Genomic DNA, 22,153 nt, shown 5'->3' with positions numbered 1-22,153 from the left:
AGGTCTAATGCTCATTTCACACAGATGTAAGTCTAGTCTTGCAACTTGCTGCAAGCCAAGGAGTGACAACACTGGGAAACAAAGGTGGTGTAAGATTGAGGTCCCACCTCCTAGAATTCAGTTTTTCAAACTGATTTTTTGCAGACTTGAGCCAAAATACTAACAGGAAGTCTGACTTATAACTTGTGCAGAGAGGTTTAAATGTCTCTCTTCTTGTTGTGCATTGTAGAATTTTGTCTGCACAAAGACTGTCCTATAAATAAAACTGCAGCCTGAGTTATGATTTTTAGACTCTTGAAAATATACAAAACACACACACACAGACACACACACACAGAATACAGAATAGAAAAAAGCACTTAATTTAACTGACAAATTTCTGATGGCTTCAGAACAGAGAAAGGTGTTTGTTCATTGAGGGCTTGAGCACAGTGAGCCTTACAGTCACGACAGTGGCTTGTGCGTCAAACACCATTAACATTTCATGTTATATGTGATTTTTAACTTGTGTAACACACCACATGCATTATGCTACTTATGTTTTATCAATTTAGCTATGTCCTAAGAGCCTCACCTTTTACATGAAGGCAGTAGGCCATTTACATTTACAAGAATCATGGGGAGCAGGGTGAGGTAACAGCCTGCTCCCTGCCAGGCAGTGGGTGACCTTGAAAACAGAAAAGGACAAGGAAATATAGATGAATCTACTAATGTAACAAGTCTTTGCTCTTCTTAAATTTTTAAGTGTTGGTAAACAGCAGGAAAAGCACTTTAGAAATAGCCACAGAAACTGGGAATTATGAAATATCAAAATTAAATTTATTCACTGGATATAAGCCAGTAACATCTGTAGAATTTTCTCCTGTAAATAAGGTCCTTCTGTTTCAATTTTCTCTGATAATTCCTATCTTTTTTTTTTTTTTTACATTAAAATATATGAAGCTAATCCTCAAGCCTAATTTGCTTCAGAAGCAGAACAGACAAGTAGCTGTTTGAGAAAACTAAATTTAATTGAACATGGATATGGAATTTAAAAAAATTGAAACAAAACTGACATTAGAGAAGGTGTAAGCAATTATTCCAGTAAATTCTCCTCTCTTTAGCTAAAAGAAGTTGTCAGGGTTTTGTTTTATTTGTTTAAATTTGGCAATTTCTGGTAAATGAATGATCAAATAAAACAAATAAAAACAGAAGTAACACCTGTGTAGTCTGACATGAGCACAGACTTAAATGGGATTCAACTTTTAACAGCCGCCCTCAGGTGTCTGAGGAATCATAGCAAGGTAATTCAAACACTGTTAGGCCAGTTTTCAATGGACTTCTGTCAGTTGAACAGCTGATAAAAGCCATCTGGACGATCAAATACTGCACAGTTCAAGATACAGAAAGTGGTGAATATATGTAAGCCCAATCAGTCTGAATGACAGATCTGCCTCCTCACTGCCTTGTTTTTTGTTACTGTTTTTGACAGCTATATATATTCCATTTTCAACAGAGTTCAGAAGTCCAGGCCCTATCTATATGGCATTTTTAATTCACATCTACACAAATGTCATGGTATTTCTCTAGGGGGAAAAAAGTGTAGAAGCTGATTTTTGTGTCAGCTAATAAAATTATTGTATAGTTCATTCAATTATATTTTCTTAGCTGTGTATCTATAGGGACACCTAAGAGTTACAAGACAAATGACAGACAAAGATAAGATGATGCAGTCTACACAAGCTGTCAGTGCTACCTGAAAAGATATAACTGGAGGAGTGGTACAGGAGAGGCTTGGTCTTTCCCAAGGACCTAACAGGTTACCTCTCCTACCCCAAATGAGAGAGCTATGAATCACTAACAGTTTAGCCGCAAAAATCCAATGCACAACTGCCATGTGATTTGAACAAGTACTGATTGTCCGTTTCTATCAGATATTTAATAACAGAGAGAGACTAGAATTTATCTTCTGCCTCTAAGATGCTTTCTCACCTATGAGAAACTTGCAATTACAGACCAATGGTATCCTAGATGCTAAAATCTTAACAGATTAAAATGCTGGCTATTTGCAGGACCATCTTTTTCCATGGCACAGATTTTCTATTTAGATGTGCTTTGATATATAGGTCTGCATTTTCAATTGCAGTAATATCAGACAATTGATAGTAATATCAATTGATAGTAATATCAGCCACCTAATCTTACAGTGGTTTGCCACACACAGGAGACATTTTTGTCCTCTGCATGCCTATGACAATCCTCCCCTCAACCGTGCAAGTAAGTTCCACTGATTTTGTGGAAAATCAGATGTGTTGGAATTTTGAAAATGAGTCAAATTTTTTGTGGCCTTAAACACATGTTTTAGAACATATTCTAGGACCCTGTTGTGGACACTTTTTGTCCGTGTTCATCATCCTCACAGTGTAAAGGAATAAGGAATGGAGATACAAGAACACATGTAAGTAGAACAGGTGTTGGAAGCAAGGACAAACACTTTATTGCAAGCATCAAGTCGAAAATTCACACCATCTAATTCCATCTAAGACTTCTGGACTTCTATTTGCAAGAAGATCAACTAGAAAGTCTTTGCAGTTGATTTGTGCAGAAGATTTGAGCTGTCTGATATCCATGTCCCATGTGTGGAAGTGTTTAGTATAGGCAATCAAAAAAAGCATCTGGACTTGCCCAACAAAAAAAATATTACCTGAATTAACTGTCACAATCTGAATAGACAGGATTTTGATCCTGTTAGCTGCATTGGTTAGACCTCCACTTGTTAAGGTGTAACTTCAGTCACAAATCACAACAGAAGGCAGCAGCTTTATTTAGCACATACAATATATGTGCTAATACATTGTTTGCATGTTTACAAAAGCACAAATTTTCAGGACAGTTACTGGGCAGGAATCACTGTGTATAGAATTTTTTAACCTTCAGGACAATAAAAATGTCAGAGACAAAATAAATGAGAGCATGGTAATTTTCCTCATAAAAAATAGGGGTTAAAAAAAAAAATAAAAGCTGAAAAAGCCAGTGCTCAAATTGAAGCTGTCTCTTCTCCATTGACAATATGATGCAGCCAGACATACCACAGAAGATTAGAAGTAACCTGCAAGGTTTTATTATCTTTGATTTTTAGCTCTGTGCTACACAAAATTAATTTGTATTTTGCACTAGAAAATGCATGGCATAGGATTAATGATGGCAGTGTGGAAGAGAGGATTTTTTTTATCCTGTGGAGGCTCTTTGAATTCTTCTCAGACCTGAAACAGTACTTACAGCCAGAGAAAAATATTTGCTTTGCAATTTATGGTGCTATACAACTCACAAGAGGCCCAGTTTAGACCATGCATGCTTTCAAACTTCTGGTTACATAGCTAGACCTCACTGAGCCCGACCTTAGAACCAGATTTGATCTCTTACAATGATAAGCAACTCAGCATGGTATTTGGCAATTTTCCAGATCCCGAGAAAAACAATAGTTCCCATGCTATTTCAGTGCCTTCTATCTAAAATGAGACAAAATGTGGCATAGGTGACAATACTAGAAAAATAAGAGCAATAAGTAATAGTAAAAGAAGAGGTTAACTAAAGAAATAATTTTCTAACTACACAGCATCTTGTCCAAAGTGTCAGGGGAGGTGACCTAAAGCAAAAATCTGATTTTTTAGTGAAATTTCAGGAATTACAACTCAGGGGATTTGTGTTTTCTTCCTATCATCTATATGTAACTACAGCAAGACAATTCATATTGCACGCATTATTTCCAGAATTTTTAGCACACTTATCCAGGTCATGTGTTGTCTTTCTGAAGAGATAAGACCTCAGAAGAATGAAAAATTAGAGGGAAAAAAAACAACCATAAACAAGAATAATAAAACTGCTCCCAACTGTAAATTTGTAGACCATGACACTTTCTGAGATTCCAAAGTGTGGTACTTTTTTAATTCTAAACCACACTTGTCTGGCCACAGAGATGTAGCACTAATGAACACTTGTCTCCCAATAAACTTAAAAGAAATAGCACAGTCCGATCAAACTTCCAATGAAAGGTAGGTGGTCTTCAGTAAAATTCTGCATAGCAGTGTACTGCTGTTTGAACAGGAAAAGGTCTGGACTGAATCTTACTTTAACAAAAATATTTAAAATCTTACTTTAAAATCTGGACTGAATCTTACTTTAACAAAAAAATTTTAAAAAAAATGAATCCTAAAACTCAAAACCAGACAAATCCAGATATCTTCTAACAGATGGCTCAGTTAGGTGGGTTGAATCAGTACAGTCCTAGTTTCAAAGCATTTCAAGGAACACAGAATCATATGATAGAGTAAGAAGGGACCTTAAAGATCATCTAGGGATTCCTGCAACTATAAGCCTAAAAGTGCATTGGTGAGGGGAAAGGAGGCGCAACACCTGGAATGTAAACATTTCCAAACAGGAAAAATATACGGTTCTTTCTATTAAGAGGCAGGGAACAGCTCCTAGAGCCAATTCAGCTTCCAGCCACATGGGAATTACGGTCATCCTAGAGGCTGCAGAGGGGACTCCTGTGTGTTCCATGTGCCATGCAGTGACAGCTCAGGAGCTGGTGAGGGTAACGAGTCCTTCACAGAGGGGATCCAACAAGCCAGAGCCCCTTCCTGCCCTCTCCCACTTTTATGTTCTTCGATTATGCAGGAGGTCAGGATGTGAAAGTCTATGAGGGAACTGGGCACTCAACTGCCATACAGAAAGAACTGTCAAAAAAGAAGTGACTACTTAAGAAGTCATGTTAAGTAAAAGCAAAGGAGGACTTTGAAACATCACTACCCATCTTCCCATACCTTTTTATTTGACAGAAAATTGGACTATCCTATTCTGCAGCATGTCTAGAGCACTGGGTGGAGGACTCTGATGAGATACACCTTTAGCTGAACATCTTATGACCTTTCCAGTATCCTGAAGTAATTTGCACTTTTGGCAATGGAAAAAATTGGGTTAATTTCATGTAAAAGGATGTTCTCATGAGGTCCATAGGAAAACAAATAAGAACTTGAGTCACTTGTGACACGTCTTGAGGAATTCAAGGCATCAGATTTAATAATCTATAGTAAATATATGATCTCTGAAATAAGTTCTTGCAATTTTGAAGCACCTGAGAAAATACTGTGGATTGGAAACTTGAGGATTATTTTTAGTGCCACTGCAATTGTAAATAGCAATGACGGCAGACAGATGAAGGATTCTCTGCTGTTTTGAAAGATAAATACATTCCAGAAATCATAAAAGCATCTTTAGTAACAGCAAAAGAATCTATACAAAAGCTCTGTAAGAATAAACAGGATATTAGCTGAGATTCATTTTTGCCGCCTTTGTAGATGTCTATATTTAAGCTAGTTCAGCAACAGGAAAAACCTGATTGCTGCTATTCTCAGTGAGCACAAGGCATCTGAGATGTGAAACAGGAAGCTAGATTTCTTTTGGAGGAAGAAAAAGAAGAAAATTTAACTTTTAAGAAAGGTTTCTACGGATCTAAGTCTGTTAATGGTTCTCAGCAATCCCACTAAAGAAGTCTGAACTACATTTGAAACTTTTGAAAAAAAATAAATATCCCTTTGAGGATTTGTAGACATTTTCACCTCATCCAAGGAAACTTTTACATGTTTTGTTAAATGATTTTTGTGTTATCCATCTTCCCTATAATATGATCCATGTCTATCATTAGTCTGAAAAATAAGCAATGAGTTAAAAATTTGGTACGTGTTAAATTTTACCAACCAGTTAGAGAGAAAATGGTCAGGCAATAAAAAAAAAAAAAAACACATACTCTGATTTGTGCTGAGACAAGGAATTCTTGCCAGTGGTGCTGATAGCACAGAACTCATCCAGACACAGACAACTGTGATTTACAATGTTGGTGAGGAGGGAAGAGGGACCGATGCCATGCTCCTGGACTTGTGCAAAGCATTTGACACTGTACAAAACAACAACTTGGTCTCTAAACTGGAGAGACATGGATTAGGTGGATGAATCACTCAGAGAACAAGGAATTTTTGGGATGGTTGTACTCAAAGACTTGTGGACAAATGACATTCCTCAGAAGTCTGTTTTGGGACCAGGGCTAACCAAGGTTAAACACCTTGATCAATGACATGGGCAGTGGGATCAAGAGCTCAGCACAGCTGCAGATGACACCAATCTGTGTGATGCAGCAAGGCTGGAGGGAAGGGATGCCAACCAGAGGGACCTGGGCAAACTCAAAAAGATGATCTGGGAGCTGGAGCACTTCTCCTATAAAGAAGGCTGAGGGATGTGTTGTTTCAGCATGAAGAGAAGGCTCCAAGGAGACCTTACAGCACCTTCCAGTACTTAAAGGGGGTTACTTAAAGAGAGCTGGGCTGATGTAGTGATAGAACAAGGGGTAATGGCTCTAAACTAAGAGAGTGGGTGTACATGAGCTATTAGGAAGAAATTCTTTACAATGATGGTGTAAGATGCTGGAAAAGGCTGCCCAAAAAAACCTGTGGATGCCCCATCCTGGAAACGTTCAAGGTTAGGCTGGGCAGGGCTTTGAGCAACCCCTTCCAGTGAAAGGAGCTCCTGCTCATGGCAGGGGGTTGGAACCAGGTGATTTTTAAGGTCTCCTTCAACAAAAAACATGCTATGACTCTATAACTAAATATGATGTAATTTCAAGTATAACACTAGAAATAAATTATGGAAAAATAGAGCAGAAAATGAGGAAAAAAATCTAAGAAGGAGCTGCTTACTTCAGTCCAGAAAATCTAAATTTAAGTCAAAATTTCAGACCAATATTTTGATGAAGAGTGCTGGAGCTCTGCCATGAATTAACAAGAAGATTATTTTCTTCAAAATATACAGAGCTAGCTGGACACTAGCTTAACAAGGTAATTATCAAATGAGAGAACTGCTGTATTGTTGTGAACCTGCATGAAGACTTTTATAATTACTGATATTTTGGCCTGTCTTTGTTTTAGACAACCATGCATTTTAATATTTTTGCCTAAAATACGTTCAGTTACATTGTCTGGAATAGGAGGTTTATTCATAAGTAGTCAATCAAATATTATCTTTCCTAGACTACTTTTCAAATAGGAAGGCTGCATATGCACAACATTTTACCAAATTTCTTGTGCCAGGAAGCTGGGTACACTAATAATTATTTTATGAAAAAGAAAAAGTAGAAGTTTCATAACTGATGGTGAAATTCTAAACAAATGAACCAATGTTTTTAATAATGGCTTTTCTTTTCCTCAAATGGCTGTATATAATGGCAAGTATGAATATATTAATGAGAAGTTTACATGAACACTTGTAAAAATGACTAAGAATTAGTGGCCTCTGAAAATTTTGCTCTGTGTCCTTTTAACTCATCATTGCGTAGGTAACAGCAAAATAGCAAAAACCTGTTTTTATTCCAAACACTGTTGACTTCAATATAATTATTAAGATGCTATTTTCTTGTTGCTTCCTTCCTTTATAACTAAACTAGCTAGACATATCAAACATAATTTCATAAATTAATAATGACAAAGATAGTATAACTGATGGTATAAAGAAGAAGAGTAAGACATTAAGGAGTTGAAAAGCTTAAAAAAAAATAATTTTTCAGTGAGAATGAAAATCTTACAGTAATGTGCATTTGAAACATAGTTTCAAATGTTTTGAAACACAGCTGTATGATGCAGGCTCCAAGGTCTTTTCCTCTTATTTTAAAACTGTTCCAAAATTTCATGGTAAAGGCCTTATAGCTGTCCCTTTCAATCCTGCTGACTTTTGCTTTCAAATTCAAAGCACACAGAAGAAGTACAGTTTAGATCCTATCAACAGGTCTAGAGGAATGTGTCATGGTCTGGTGAGTAAATGTATCAGTTTCATAAAGACAAATTATATATATGCTGTGCAATTCCAATAAACCTTACTTTAAAACAGAAGTGACAGAAGGGGAATACTAAACTGGCAAGACATGCAAACCAGGAAATTCTCACATGCCAATATTATCTCATTAAAGCCTTGCTTAAAAAATAGTTTTAACATGCTCCCTGTAAAAAATATCTTTTGTTTGCTGTCTCTGGTATTAACTAGCATTTTCAGTAGATACTAAGATGTCTTTAAACAATCATTCAACTTAAGCAGACTTAAATGATTATCTCATAATACACTATACAAACAAGCAAAAATAAAATAATGGCATTCTTTTCCTTTCTAGTAGGACATCTAAAAGTTGAGTAATGATGAACGCTTGTCCTTGCTAACCCTCTTTCAGGCCACTTCATTACTTTCTTGTAACAAGATGCACTCGTGGTGGCCCAGTGCATGGAAAGCTCTGTTCTGTAGACTGTGCCATAGCCCTCACTGACTGCCTCTGCTGAGAAGCTACACTGCCCTTTCTGTCCTAGCTAATGGGCATTACCCTCATTTCTATTACTTCCTTTGTGTGCTGCTGCTGACCTGATCAGAATGACCACACCTGTGTTCAGGATAGCAGTAACTTGCCAAAGAGAAGCAGGCATTGATCCTAATTCTAGCAGCTGCAGCAAAAGCTGCACCAAAAGCCGATGTTCCATTGCAGCATGCTCAGATGCCAGGGGTTATTCAAATTGAAGTTGACAGCACAATCTTAATCCTGATTCCCTGTGCATCTGTATTGCAATCATACAGAGTGTAATTACATGATCACATACATTTGCACAAATGAATTTGATAGTATACAAATTTACTACAATGTAGATATATGTGTGCACCTTCCTACAATCAAGAGACATATCAAGGTATATTAATACTTATTTGAAATCATGCAGTTCACAATATATCTACTGACATATTGGTTACATTCTGTTGAAAGTTATTGCTAGGAGCAGCTAAAGTTATATTTATTATATCTGAGCTCTCTACTGTAGAATCACATCATTGGATCCTAAATAGGTCTTTTGTCTTTGTTATTATTAAAGAGAATTGATGGGGGGAAAGAAGCTTCAGAAGAAAGCATTTTGGGATTTAAGACTGCCTTTCAAAGTATGCCAAGAGCATGCATATTCCCTGAGGAATGTGGTTTCTACACAGCACTCAAGGACTGTCAGATGGGGCTGATTCCTTGACCCAACATGGGGGAAGTGGGTCCAAGCAGGAAAACGAGCTAGTGCCAAGCCCCTGGCTCACTCCAAGGGAGGTCAGCAGCACTGGAGGGGCTGAGACACAGCTGCAGAGCAAGGCTGCAGACCTCACAGAGACTAAAATAAGTTAAAAGGGCAAGAGATTTTGTGCTGAGCAGTCTATCTTCTCCACAGCTCTAGAAAAAAAAAAAAAATCAAGCAGGTGTGGGAGGAAGAAGAATTGTCATCAGACTAGAGAAAAGCATTGTCATAGGAACATGACTGGTGCTGAATACATAGAATAGACTCCTTCAGGACTTGGATGCTTTTCATGGAAGGGAGAAGAGCAGAGGGTTATTAGGGCTATGGTATGAATGATATCAAAAGTAAAATTAAATGAACTTTTCATCCCAGGATGGCACACATGGCACTTGGCAGGGTGCCTAATGAAGGCATCACAAAGGAATCCCTGTTCCATACCTAAATTAACACTCACTTCTTAGCTCAGTTAAGGAACACTTTTCTGAAGGCAGTGGCTGAATCACCTTGCTTTGGTCCATGACATGGAGAGGTCTCCAAGCTCACAGACTCTATCCCCTTTGTAAGAAAGGAGTCAGATGGACTCCAGGAAGGCACTGAATGCATGCCAGCCACTAACAGGCAGGTAGTTCACTAGACTGGGTTTGACCTAGTCTGAAATAAACCTCTGCAAAGCATGAATTGTGTGGAAGTCATGCCCTCAATACTGCAATTCCTACTGCACTGCTCTGCCTCCTGATGTCAGTGTAGCATCCAGCCACTAGCACAACAGATTATAAATTAAATCAACAAGTTGGCCCTGAGAGCACTAACAGTACAAACTATACCTTTCTGAAGGTGGTTGGAATGTATTGTCCAGAATTTTTCTTTCTGTTTAGTCAAGAACATTCTCCTTACCATAATACAACTCCCAAGTTGTACACAAATTCACACTACAGGCTGTGCACATTTCTCTAAGCTAAGTTTAACCTTTCTCAGTATCAGAGATACCCTCTGTTTCATTTGCATTTTAAAACTATAAACTAATTACATTACTTGTGCATGCATAATGGAGAAAATAAGAATATCAGACCAAAACAGTCTGGAAAAGAAAGACATTCCTTTGTTTTCCAACTTGATATGTGTTGGTACAAGTCCATGTTGTGGTTCAAAATCTCTTTGCCTTATCATTTTCCTTTTTTTTTATTCCTTTTTATTCTTTTATTTTTTTTTAAGACCATGACCTGGAGCATCCCTTTGGATTACAGAATTTGATGCACAGCCAGCCATGCATGTGCAACTGTCCCTAAGAGCCAAGCCTCAGAAAAGCTGGTGTGCCTACAATCTTGAAACAAAAATAGCTGTCAAATCAAAGCTAATTTGCCACAAAAGAAAGCACAGATCCACAGTTAGAGAATATCAAAATAGTTTCAGTTCAAAATTGCTTAAAATATAGGGACTTGATTTTATAAAATAAAAGTGTATTTTTAATCTCTCTAATATAATTTATTAATGGATGAATTTATTTTCCTTAAGGCTAAAGGCAGGGGTAGGGTGGGGGGGAAGAACAGAGGTAATACCAATTCTTGAGAAGGAAAGAAGTTTTAAAGCCTGTCAGCAACTAAAAGAGAGGAGGGAAACACAAACAGTTGTACAGCAGACTGCTGCTATCACATGTAACACAAAAAATATGTTAGTTTAATGTTTCCTGGACCAGGGTTTCATTTTACCTTATTTTAGTGAATTAAATCATGTACTACAAAGGAATTTGGATTTGAATGAAAGGAACAAGATTGATATCAGGATGAAAAGTAATGCTGTATTAATTCAAGTTCAGACATTAAAGACAAAAATAAAATTGAATTACATAGTGTTCTAATATTTCTGGGCTAGATAAAAATGTATATAAAAACCTTTATCACAGCCAAATGGAGTTGGGAGTAATGGATTTTTAATAGATACAACAAAATGGTCAACATGTACTTTCAGGTACCCAGTGAACTGCATGGATGGAGTTGCCTCAGAAGCAGCCATTGGACAGACAGCTGTGCACAGGTGCTTCTCTGCACACATTCCTGTACTGTATCCAAAATGGTAAACTAAGATTAACCCGAGTCACAGATAAAAAGCAGATGTTTGAAGTTGAATGGTATGGAAAAGGTAACACTGATAATGAAGGACTAGCACTTTCATGACCCTGGAGTGTAGGCACAAGGCTCTTTGGCTGAAGGAACACTTAGGTGTAGGCAGTTTATTCTAGAGCAGAGCTCCAGAAGATGATGGAAGAGACATCACCCAGACTCTGCATGTGATAGTGCCCTTCAGCAACAAAATTTTCACAGCTACTGACTGTTGATTCATATGTCTTGGTTGGGTGGCAGCAAGGAAACAGCCCTACACAGCATAACCACAAGGTTGCAGGTAATTCCTTATGCTGTGGTACTTTTGTATCTCCTCAGCAGCCCAGAGCTCACTTGCAATCCTCTCGGCTTTCTCATACAGTATAAAACCAAGATACCAACACTCTTAATGACCTGAAACAAGATCCTTCAAAGAAGAGCATATCTGGAACAATGGACCTGCACTTATTCCTGCACAAGCAGAGCTGGATACCAGTGTCCTTCAGGGACCAGGATATATCCAGCAGTTCAGTAGAAAAGTAGTTCAAACTCCACAAAAACAAAGGGATATAATAAATCTTAATCATTCTGTTCCAAATCCTATACATATGCCTATAAACTGTCCTCTCTGATGAAAACTTTTAATAGTATCTATGTATTGAGTTCATTTGTCTTGAAAAATCCTAAGCAAATACTTCACAGAGACCACTTCTCTGCAAAAATAAGGAGAGAAGAAACAAGAAATGCAAGGTACTGCTTACACTGCTATATGCACCAGAATGAACTTAAAATATTATGGTATAAAACCTGTATGGATCAGAATAGTGGAACAGCAAAATGTCAGCAACATTTTAAAGGTAATATAATTTGGAGTGCAGAATTCAATATGATAAAGAATGATAGTCACTGTATAATATCTGAGCCTTCCCTTACATAGCAGACTTTAAAAAAAAAAAAAAATCAGAACTGCATTAATTCAGGGAAACTTTCAATATGGAATTGGGAATAGTATCTCAGTGTCCAGAATCAGCTTTTGAGTCTATTTCTACTAATCATGGTTCTGCAGCTGACCCAGTTTAAATGTATTTATATAAAGATTCCATAATTTTTGGTGATGTTGCATGTTGTGTTCTCCTAAGCCATTTAAAAATATTGCACGACAGTAAATACCTAGTGCCTAAAAATAAGGTACATCATGTGGAACAGCTCTACTGCACCATAGAAATACAATGTAAAAGTCTTAATAAAGTTTTATTTTTACATTAAACACAAGCATGCACACTTTGTGTAATAGAACCTACACTGTATTAGGATGCATGTTTGTATATTTGGCTATGTTATATTTGTGTGTGCATACAGGTCTGCAAGATTAAATTTGTGAGTAGAGGAGCGAATATTTTATTATCTGGATTTAAAAAATACTACCGGTGCCTACAAGCCTTGTCCTGACAGAGTGCTAAAGCCATGAAGCATGCAACACCACTAACTGCACTGGTAAGACTAAATGCACAATATAGAATTTATAAATTATTATAAAGTCATCATAATATGCACAAAATTGCCAGAACAATTAGGAATTTTGTCCTGGATCACCTATACCTGAGGATGCAAAAAGGGAAGAAAAAAATCTGGCCCAGTTTAGTTATCCAGTGCTCTATAAAAAGAAATGTGTTTCTAATACCTTCAGGCAGTCCATGTGCTCCAAAGTGTTATAGTTTATACCAATTGTGGATAAAACTACTATAAGTAATTAAATGTCTCTCTTTGTTTAGAAACGAGACAACAATATGAAAATACTATCTACCACACAACTTCCATATTTTTTATGGTGTTTCTTAGGTAATTCATAAAGTGAGGTTTTCACTTCTGAAAAATAAACATGAGTGTAATGAAAGAAAAGAACAAAAATGAAAAATGCAGAAAAAAAAATTCTTGACTACTAAGGGAAACCTGAATATTCTAATCCAGTCTTGTCTCTTGCAGGAACTCTGTAACTATGTGAACACATTTTTCTGCAAGAACATAACATATATTAATTGATCATCTTAAAAATCACTTGGTAACATTAAAAGTTGAATCAATAACCACTGAATATTTTCAATTTCACAGAAAAAAAACCCTAAAATACTTCTAGTATAAGAACACTTTTATTTCTCAATAGAAGAAAATTAATTTAGTGCACTGACAACATTTGAAGCCAAACACAGTTATTTAGCAAAACAGAAAAAGTACTGACCAATTCCTCAAAATTGACATCACTATGTACACAAAACAATTAAGAAATTATTTAACTTGAATTTTAAAACAGTGAAAAATTGGTTCATATTTTGATGTAAAAAGCTATTAATTTCTATTATTTTGCATGGGTTTCCATAATTTTATTTACATCACCTCCTGCAGAAATAACTGAATGCTACATAATTTGGACCAACTGGGTTAACAAAAGCCAGCCACAACAAAGGGATTATTTGTATTGGGCAGGGGAAAAGCCCATAAATCACTGTGATTCTCTCATGTTAATTTTGCTTTTATTCTTTCTGCCTTCTGAACGGACCCAAGACACCTCTAATGTATCATGTCCTATGATATTAAGATTTCTCCCAAAGAGGGCTTATCACTTTGTTTATACAGCAGCAGAACCAATCTGATTGACTGGGGTTTCAGAAATTGCAATTAGAGACTCCATATAATTGCACAACATTCACATCAGGAGTTAGTAGCCATTATTACATTAGGAGCCCTTTTCCATGCACCACTCCACAGACATAGGGTCTCCCATATTGATTTGTACAACATGCTTAGTTACAAGCACAAGAAGTCTGGGCTCGCCTTTGTAAGATATCTGAAATCATAAGTTGTTTGTTAGGATAGTTGAGAAAGAGGCTGATGAAACAGTTTTCATTATAAAATTTTCCACAGAGTACCTAACTGATGCTATGTGTGCACACAGGCAATACACACACATGTTGCATGTGGCTTCCCTTTGCAGTGAAGCCTTCTTTTGAAGGTATCGATAATTCAGAGGTGCAGGAACACTAAGCCAGCTAACAAGACTGCAGCTGGCAGAGGTGAAAGTCTAATTCATATCTGCTAATTGCAAATCAGGAACTAGCAGGAGTTGTTCCTTCAACACCTGTCAGTAATATGGAGAAAAAGAAAAATGCCCTTTCTGAAGGAAATTGATGGAAAATGCATGTGCAGATTCTTGCTTAGCCAGCAGTATTAGAAAATTATTTCTACTACTCAAAATTAGAAATAGTAAGGTGTTTTTAATCACAAAAAGTTCAGCATCCAAGATGAGTAAGTTGCTCCAGAACTGGTTATGATGGCTTAGACTGAGCTGAATAAGGAGCTGAAAGTTGGCACTGGCTTTGGGACCAGCGACTTCAGGAAATCAGAGGTGAAGGTCAGCAGACCCCTGATTACGAAAGGCTTCACAGCCTCCCCAGGGAATCTCTCCAAGCACCTCATTTTTAACACTAGTAAGAGTGAACCCCTCTTTTTTTTTTTTTTTTTTTTTTTTTTTTATTTGTTTTGGTTTTGTTTTTAATGCAATTTTAGGCCTGCATCTCTTCTCCTGCTCATCATGGCTATGGAAACAGACCACATGCCTTTCCTTGATATGTCCTGTTATTATGTCCCATTTTCCTCTTTCTTTTTTCCATGTCTTCTCTTCTGCAGACTGACCAACTCAAATTCTTTGATTTTTCTTAGTAAGTCTTATTTCAAGGCTTTTTCTTTCCTCTGGATACTCTCCAAACAGACCACATGTTTCTGTACAAATGCCATCCAAAACATGCCTTCAGTACAGACAAAGAAAAGGCAATCCCAGTCAGTAAGAGAGATACAGCTGGTGCTTCAGAATACTGGATTCACCACAGCTCAGCTGACCAGGAGAAAATACAGAAAAGAACTATGAATGGAAATTAAGTAAAGAGAATTCCTAAGATATCTAAAAAATACAGCTATATTGTGAAAAAGAAAACAACTCTGGCAAAGAAAAGTTAGTAGGAAACAAAATTAGAAGGGAAAAAAATCCTGATAATTATGACACCTGTAGAAAATAAAAGCAAAGATAAAAAGTCAGAAATGTTGTGTAAAAACATTATGAAATAGAAAATATTATTATGAGATACTGAAGTTGGCAGAGAAAAATTTATATCTGTAAAAACTAGAGAAAATAAGACATTGAAATTTATCAAAAATTTAATTTTGGAACAGAAAAACTTTTAACATCAATGTATAAGAAACTTTTCTGTTCCACTTTTGGAATGAATGTTGATCTTGAGTGAAAAGTACTTTCTAGTCCATCAGCAACTAAGATGGATCTGAACTAGTATCCATGAGAAGTAAAAGTTTTGAAACTGGCAGTACTAAGGGTTTTTTCAAATTTTTATGTGGTGTTATAAAATATTAATTAAAAAATAAAAGAACTACTGAGGGAATTTTAAAAATCCACTACCGCTCTGCTGATATTTAAGGGACACTATACAGTCAGGGAATAGCATAACATAATACACTTGCTTGATATCAATCCAGACAAAATAGTGAAAAAAAATTATACAGGATTTAACTAACAAAGATTGAAGTGAAAGGGATGTAATTAATGCCAGTCAACATGGGTTTATGCAAAATAGCTCTTGTCAAACAAATCTCATTTTATTCTTTGATGAGCTTACAAAAGTTTGGGTGATAAAGATAAGTGCATGGCTGTAATACACTTAGACACCTGTAAAGCATTCAGCTTACTAGTGCATTATTTATATTCTTAGTAAAGTTTATTAATATACAATTTTCATAGAGCATATGGAAAATTGATTGAGAACTCTTTAAAACATCAATTTTAGGAAGTAATTGTTAATTAGAAATCGTTAGCTGGAGAATGGAGGGGCTAGTGGTGATCCAGACAATTGTGGACATTTTACATCTGAATTTAATGAAATTTTTACCTATGTTCCAAAATGAAATTCAAAAGAATTGTCAAGAAACTTTGAAAAAACCCAAAACTAAAATATTGGTATATAATGATCAGTAGCAGGGAGTCACACAGAATAATCTGTCTCACCAAGCTAGGCCAATTTACTGTGTTGTACCTGAATGCTCAAATGATGTTTAATGACTGATTTCTTGGGAGAAAAAAAATAAAGGGAAAAAAGAAGGAAGATTTTCCTGGAAAGAAAACAATCTGTTTCTCTAGGAAAATTAAATTTTCTCTCTAACAGTTATAGGAGACAAGCTAGATGACAGTTTGAGAGAAACCTGGGGTGATAATATAGCATGCTGGCCCCCCAAACCACCTTTCTGAAAATAGTTATGCAAGTGGGTAATGTATGATGAACTTTTCCTGTTTATCCCCAAAGTGTGTTTATAAGAAATACCCAGTAGATGTAGCTTCTCACTGTTAACCCCTGCAAAATTTTGCACTAAAGGGCTATAAAGTTACCTGCATTGCACAAGTTATAAAAACAGGGTCAAATTCACAATGAATCAGTTGCAGGTTCGTTGCTGTGTATTAATTGAATAGTTTATAGTAAAATCTAAAATACATTTATGTAATATAAATATATAAATATAATTTCAATATAAAGGCACAGAAAAACTTAGATAAGCACTTTAAAGTTGTTGATATTGGCACTTGGCCTAAACTTCACTCTGAAACTATTGCACAGTAAACCTTTTTTCTCTCTCCTCTCCTCTCCTCTCCTCTCCTCTCCTCTCCTCTCCTCTCCTCTCCTCTCCTCTCCTCTCCTCTCCTCTCCTCTCCTCTCCTCTCCTCTCCTCTCCTCTCCTCTCCTCTCCTCTCCTCTCCTCTCCTCTCCTCTCCTCTCCTCTCCTCTCCCTCTCCCTCTCCCTCTCCCTCTCCCTCTCCCTCTCCCTCTCCCTCTCCCTCTCCCTCTCCCTCTCCCTCTCCCTCTCCCTCTCCCTCTCCCTCTCCCTCTCCCTCTCCCTCTCCCTCTCCCTCTCCCTCTCCCTCTCCCTCTCCCTCTCCCTCTCCCTCTTTCTTTCTCTCTCCCTCTTTCTTTCTCCCTCTTCTATCTGGCTATCTATGAAGAAAAATCAAACAGGGCTCATGAGCAAAGTAGAGAAAATGAAAAAAAAGGGCATAAAATGCAAGGCATGGTATAGTTACCTTGTACATTCCAAACACAAACTGCAGTAGAAATTATAACAGAAAATACATATTCAATTATCAGCTACAGATTCAGAGCAACAATAAAACTGAATTCACTATATTTTCCTAGGGATAGGGAGAGCAAAAAGCTCAAATTGTTCCTTTTGAAATTTCTACTGTGTAACATTATGCAATGCCATATAAAATTGGGTGATGAAAGCCTATAAAAAGTGCCTGAAATTCTCAATATATTCTATATCTATAAGCTTAAATAAATCCATTTTGAGGGCTCCATCATATCTACCACACATGATTTTTTTTTTTACAGCTACAAATGTAATACCTCATGCTTTTGCTTCCTCACAGCATTATGGCTCCTCCATGGAAAGAAATCATTTAGTGAACGGAAGAGAAATGTAGACAAGCTCTAATTTTCTGTACAGTGGCAACTGCATTCATTATGCATTAAAGTAGCACTTTCCCTGAAAGAGTTAAATTTCTAGCTCCTATTCTCTGCAGTGCTGCATAAACACTGCACATTATTCTTACTGAGCATGCTTCATCTTTCCTGTCTCCACAGTCTTGGGCTGTCAATCACCTGTCAGTCCCCACCACATCAGCACAGTGCGCATCACCAGGCTGTCAGCACAGCAGCTGATGAGACTCTGCTAAGAGCTGTCAATCAAACTTGTTTCTCTTATCTGTTCGGGAAATATTTTGTCTCTGAGAAACAAAGAACCTGGGCAACAATGGATCAGAGTCTAGTATTTACTCTTTTACAGGGATAGAAGCCTCTTAACAGGAAATGAATGCTTTATCCACAACAAGGAAACAAAAATTCTGCTCCATTAGGCATATTTTCTTTTTTTCAATTTTGTTTAAATCCTATTTGTTTCTTGAACAAACAAATCAGGGCACAATATATAAAAGCAAATTTAATTTTGCTCTCACTGTAGAATGAACTTCATGTGTTTACTTCTTAGTTTCTGTTGACTATAATTCAATGCAGTGTAAGACAGGTAGCATCTCTGCTTTCAGAAATCTTTCCTTGTCTTTAAGCACTGGAATATGTGAGGTTTCTCTCCATCTCAGGATAGCCAAAATAGCCAGACTAGAGAAATACCTAGTTTACACCTTTGTTAACTTAAAATATAGCTTTATTTTCTGCAGCATTTTCTTTAAAATTTCAACATAGAATTCAGTAATATGAGTAGGGTTCATAGATAATAGCAGACCAAAAGAATAGCTGAGGGGTATAAGCAAGTAAGAGAAATATGTATTTTCAGTGGCTGTTTGAAAGACGATACTATCTTCTTTCTGGAATGTTGTGCCAGGGAGAAAGGATTGCAGAAGGTAAAGTTCTTGCATCTACAGAAATCAAATACTGAAGAAAGACAAAAAGAGCTGCAAAGATGGGCGCAGCAGCTATTTCTGGTCTGACACAAAATCTCTGCATGAAAAAGTTAAGCTGGGCTTTCAAGTCACATCTATCCAAGGCAGAATATTGTTCTGCACAGATAACTAGGTCTAGGTCTAACAAATCTGGCAATCAAATTAATTAACACCGGTGGATCACGGAACTAACAAATCACTTCTCTTCCCAGGGCATGAGTAAGTATATTTATATGCTGTGCCGTGCAGGGACATTTAAAGCTAGCTCGAGTATCAGTACATAGTGTTGCCTGACATGAAGCAAAGTAAACATAACCCAGTGACTTAAAATCCCCATTTTGAACCACATCTATTTTTCCCTCCAAATGAAAGCATCTCAGAGCTGACAGTTGAGGAGAAACATTGAGAACAGCAAAGGGAAGAAAACTGCTTTTCGCAGTTTAGAGAAAATACTTTCCTCAGTATAGAGAGGAGTGCTATAAAACATGGTAATAGGAATGAAAGACCTAAAAATATTTTGTGTTCTTCATAAAGCTTCAGTTTGGGGCCACGAAAGTAAATAAGCAATTTTGTTTTCTGAGACAAAAACAAAATAAAGGTGAGTTCACAACCTTTACAATCTCTTGGACAAAACTGTATATTAGAAGTTAAAAGGGGAAGCAAATAAAAGACATTTTTTTAAAAAAAATTTCTATCACTTACACAAACACTGATTTACAGGCCTGCTCTGAACATTTGCATTGGCTGTGGAATTGGACTGTTCAGGTAAGAGCAGAAGGCAGAGACAGCTGGGAAACAGACTACAAAATGAAACTCAAAGAAAGGAAAAGTTTAAAACAACCACAGGAAAAAAGCCCCCAAAAGGAATTTGGGAACTGCACTCAAGATTAGTTCCCAGCAGCCTCCCACAACATTCTTGAGGGGCTCTGAAGAAGGAACCTGGGGCAAAACATCATGCTTCTTCACGTCTCTGATGGCTTAACACAAGTTCTGGATAGCCCTGAGAAAAAGGAGGGAAATGGACTGGGAATTGCCATAACACAGAGAAAAATGAGGCCACGGACAGCAAAAAAGTTTCTGTCCTTTCCACACACGCACACATATAAGGGTTTTTCTTGAATTTGTTTGTTCCAAAAGAGAATATTTTATTTCTCAGAAGAGGGAAACCATTGCCCAAAGGAAAAAATAAGGTGGTAGCCACAACCAATGTCAGAGAAATGTAAGCAAATGTAAGCAAAGCTGTCACAGGCTGAAGCAAGACAAAGGCAGGCAATTTTGACCTGAATCCTAGAGCAAAGGCAAGAGGTCAGCATCTTTCATCACTTTCAACTTTATAAACAACTTCTTAAAGGACACCTTTTTCTCTTTTCCTGGGCCTTATCTTGGTTCCCTCCATTACTGTCTGTGCCTGCAATAGTAAGAACAAGCAATTTGTCCTTTCCCTTTCCTCTCTGCCAGTTCCAATGTGTTTAATGCCCTCTCCATCCTAAAGAACATACACACTAGGCAAGGAGGCAGGTGTCTTGTTGGAGACAGCACAGATGAAGAAAAGGGCCCTTCTGTTTCACTGCTTTCATAACTCCATGTTTGGTGCTGCAACCACACACCACACTCACAGGAGGCACAGCCCCTGGTCAGCAATTTCACCTGCTTGGAATAGAGGGACTGGGTGTTTTTATGGTTTTTGGGAGATGCCAAGAGCATCCATAAGAGAATAGCAGAGCATGAGACTGGCTTGGGCAAGCAAAACAGAAACCTGTAAGGGGAGCAAACTTCTCTGTTCTCAACTCCTGGCCACGGTCTTGGACACAAAGTTCCCAGCTAGGAAGAGAGGGCTACTCTTAACATGCAACCTCCACTCTGCAGCCACCACATGCAATGCCAAAGGTGTCCTCAAGCAGGAACTTGGACAGCACAGAGGCCGAAAGACTGCTCTCAAAGCCTTCTCAGAAGGCAATGGAAGTCTCAAACTGGAACAGTCACAAGCATGCTCTTCAGAGTTTCACTGAGTTGGAATTCTGCTCATGTCAAAAATCATCATTAATACTATAGCTCCGTATTAAATAAATATTAACTAACAAAGGAAAGGAAATATGAATTAACAGCAAAGAGCCTTTAATGTGGAGCTTCAACTCCAGCTGCTGAGAATAAACCAAAAGCAACAACAGTTTGTGCGGAGGTCAGAAATTAAAACCAAAGGAAAAATTATGTGTACTACTTACTTTTTAAGGCATGACTATAGTAACTTGATCTCTCAATCATTCTCACCAGCAATAATGCTAAGAATCACAGTATTACCCCATGCCAAACTGTCCCAGTTACAGATAATACAACCATTATCAAGCATTTGTGACAACAGGAGTATTTTACACATTGACAAATTCTTTCATATGCAGCGCTGTTTTCCAGAATCACAACTCCCTCTGATCTAACTGGACATTAATTGCTTTTTTGCTGATGTATCTGTGCCTTCTGGACTGATAACACAACTAGCAAATCTGATATCTGACAAGTTGACTCAACCTAATCAGGACAGATCAGCTGTTAGCAATGTTGCTATAGGCTGTAATTTGAGGACCTTTAGAGAGTTATCACTTGCATTGAAAGGCAAGAAACTGTAATTCTGTCAACACTAATCCCAGAAACATGCATTCAAAGCGGCTGTTATTTTTTCTCCAGAAGAAGGTAACACTTGTCAAATAAATACCTGAGATAATTGATAATAGGAATTAAAAGTATGTGAGTGATACGCTGACAATCAGTCACTCTCATGAAAAAGAACCTCACAAGATTCAGAACATTAAGTGGAGAGCACAATCTGTCACCATGAATCAGGGGTCACTCTGAATGGAGTCAAACAATTGGCAATGCAGTTTTACAATGTTTACTTCTCTCTCTATTGCTTGGTGCTAAAGTTGAGCAAATTATTCACTTCAAACAATTTGTTCAATGAATTTTATTCCTTTTTGCCGCTCAGCATATGCAGGCAATGGATTCCAATGCCATCAGATTTATTCACTGCTTCACTTTTAGTCAAGCTTTCATTTAGTGCTTCATTGAGAGTATTCTAGACTTCCACTGCTGCTCAGACAGTATCCAAGGCTTGTCCTTAATATGTGCAAGCAGCATAGATCCACACAGTTGTGGAATAATCCTTATCTACATCAGCAAGGACATAGATTTTAATTTGTTGGTTTTTTGATCCCTCTTTAATTTTGGAAGTCCTTCCAGCAAAAATACTGATTTTTGCTACAAAGTTCCCTTTCTGTGAACAATTTTGCACACAAGACTTAACACTTGAATTTTTGCAGAAGACAAATCACCAAAGAGCACAAGCACAGCCACAAAGCACATTGATTAAAAAATAAAAAATCCAAAGATTATATTTTATTATTTGTTTCATTCCACTAGGAAATAATTTATTTCCATGTAATAAAACT

The 22,153-nt window shown here is 37.2% G+C and overlaps 1 protein-coding gene across 11 annotated transcripts in view; it reads right to left on the bottom strand.

Annotated features, from left to right (window-relative positions):
• LDB2 (LIM domain binding 2) overlaps window positions 1–22,153 on the bottom strand; it is a 363,923-nt gene that overhangs the window by 117,254 nt on the left and 224,516 nt on the right. The window lies entirely within an intron of this gene.

The sequence above is a fragment of the Poecile atricapillus genome, chromosome 4, assembly GCF_030490865.1.
Source record: "Poecile atricapillus isolate bPoeAtr1 chromosome 4, bPoeAtr1.hap1, whole genome shotgun sequence".
Classification (NCBI taxonomy): Eukaryota; Metazoa; Chordata; class Aves; order Passeriformes; family Paridae; genus Poecile; species Poecile atricapillus.
Note: the sequence above shows the minus strand (reverse complement) of the source record. Positions and strands in the feature narration are given on the sequence as shown.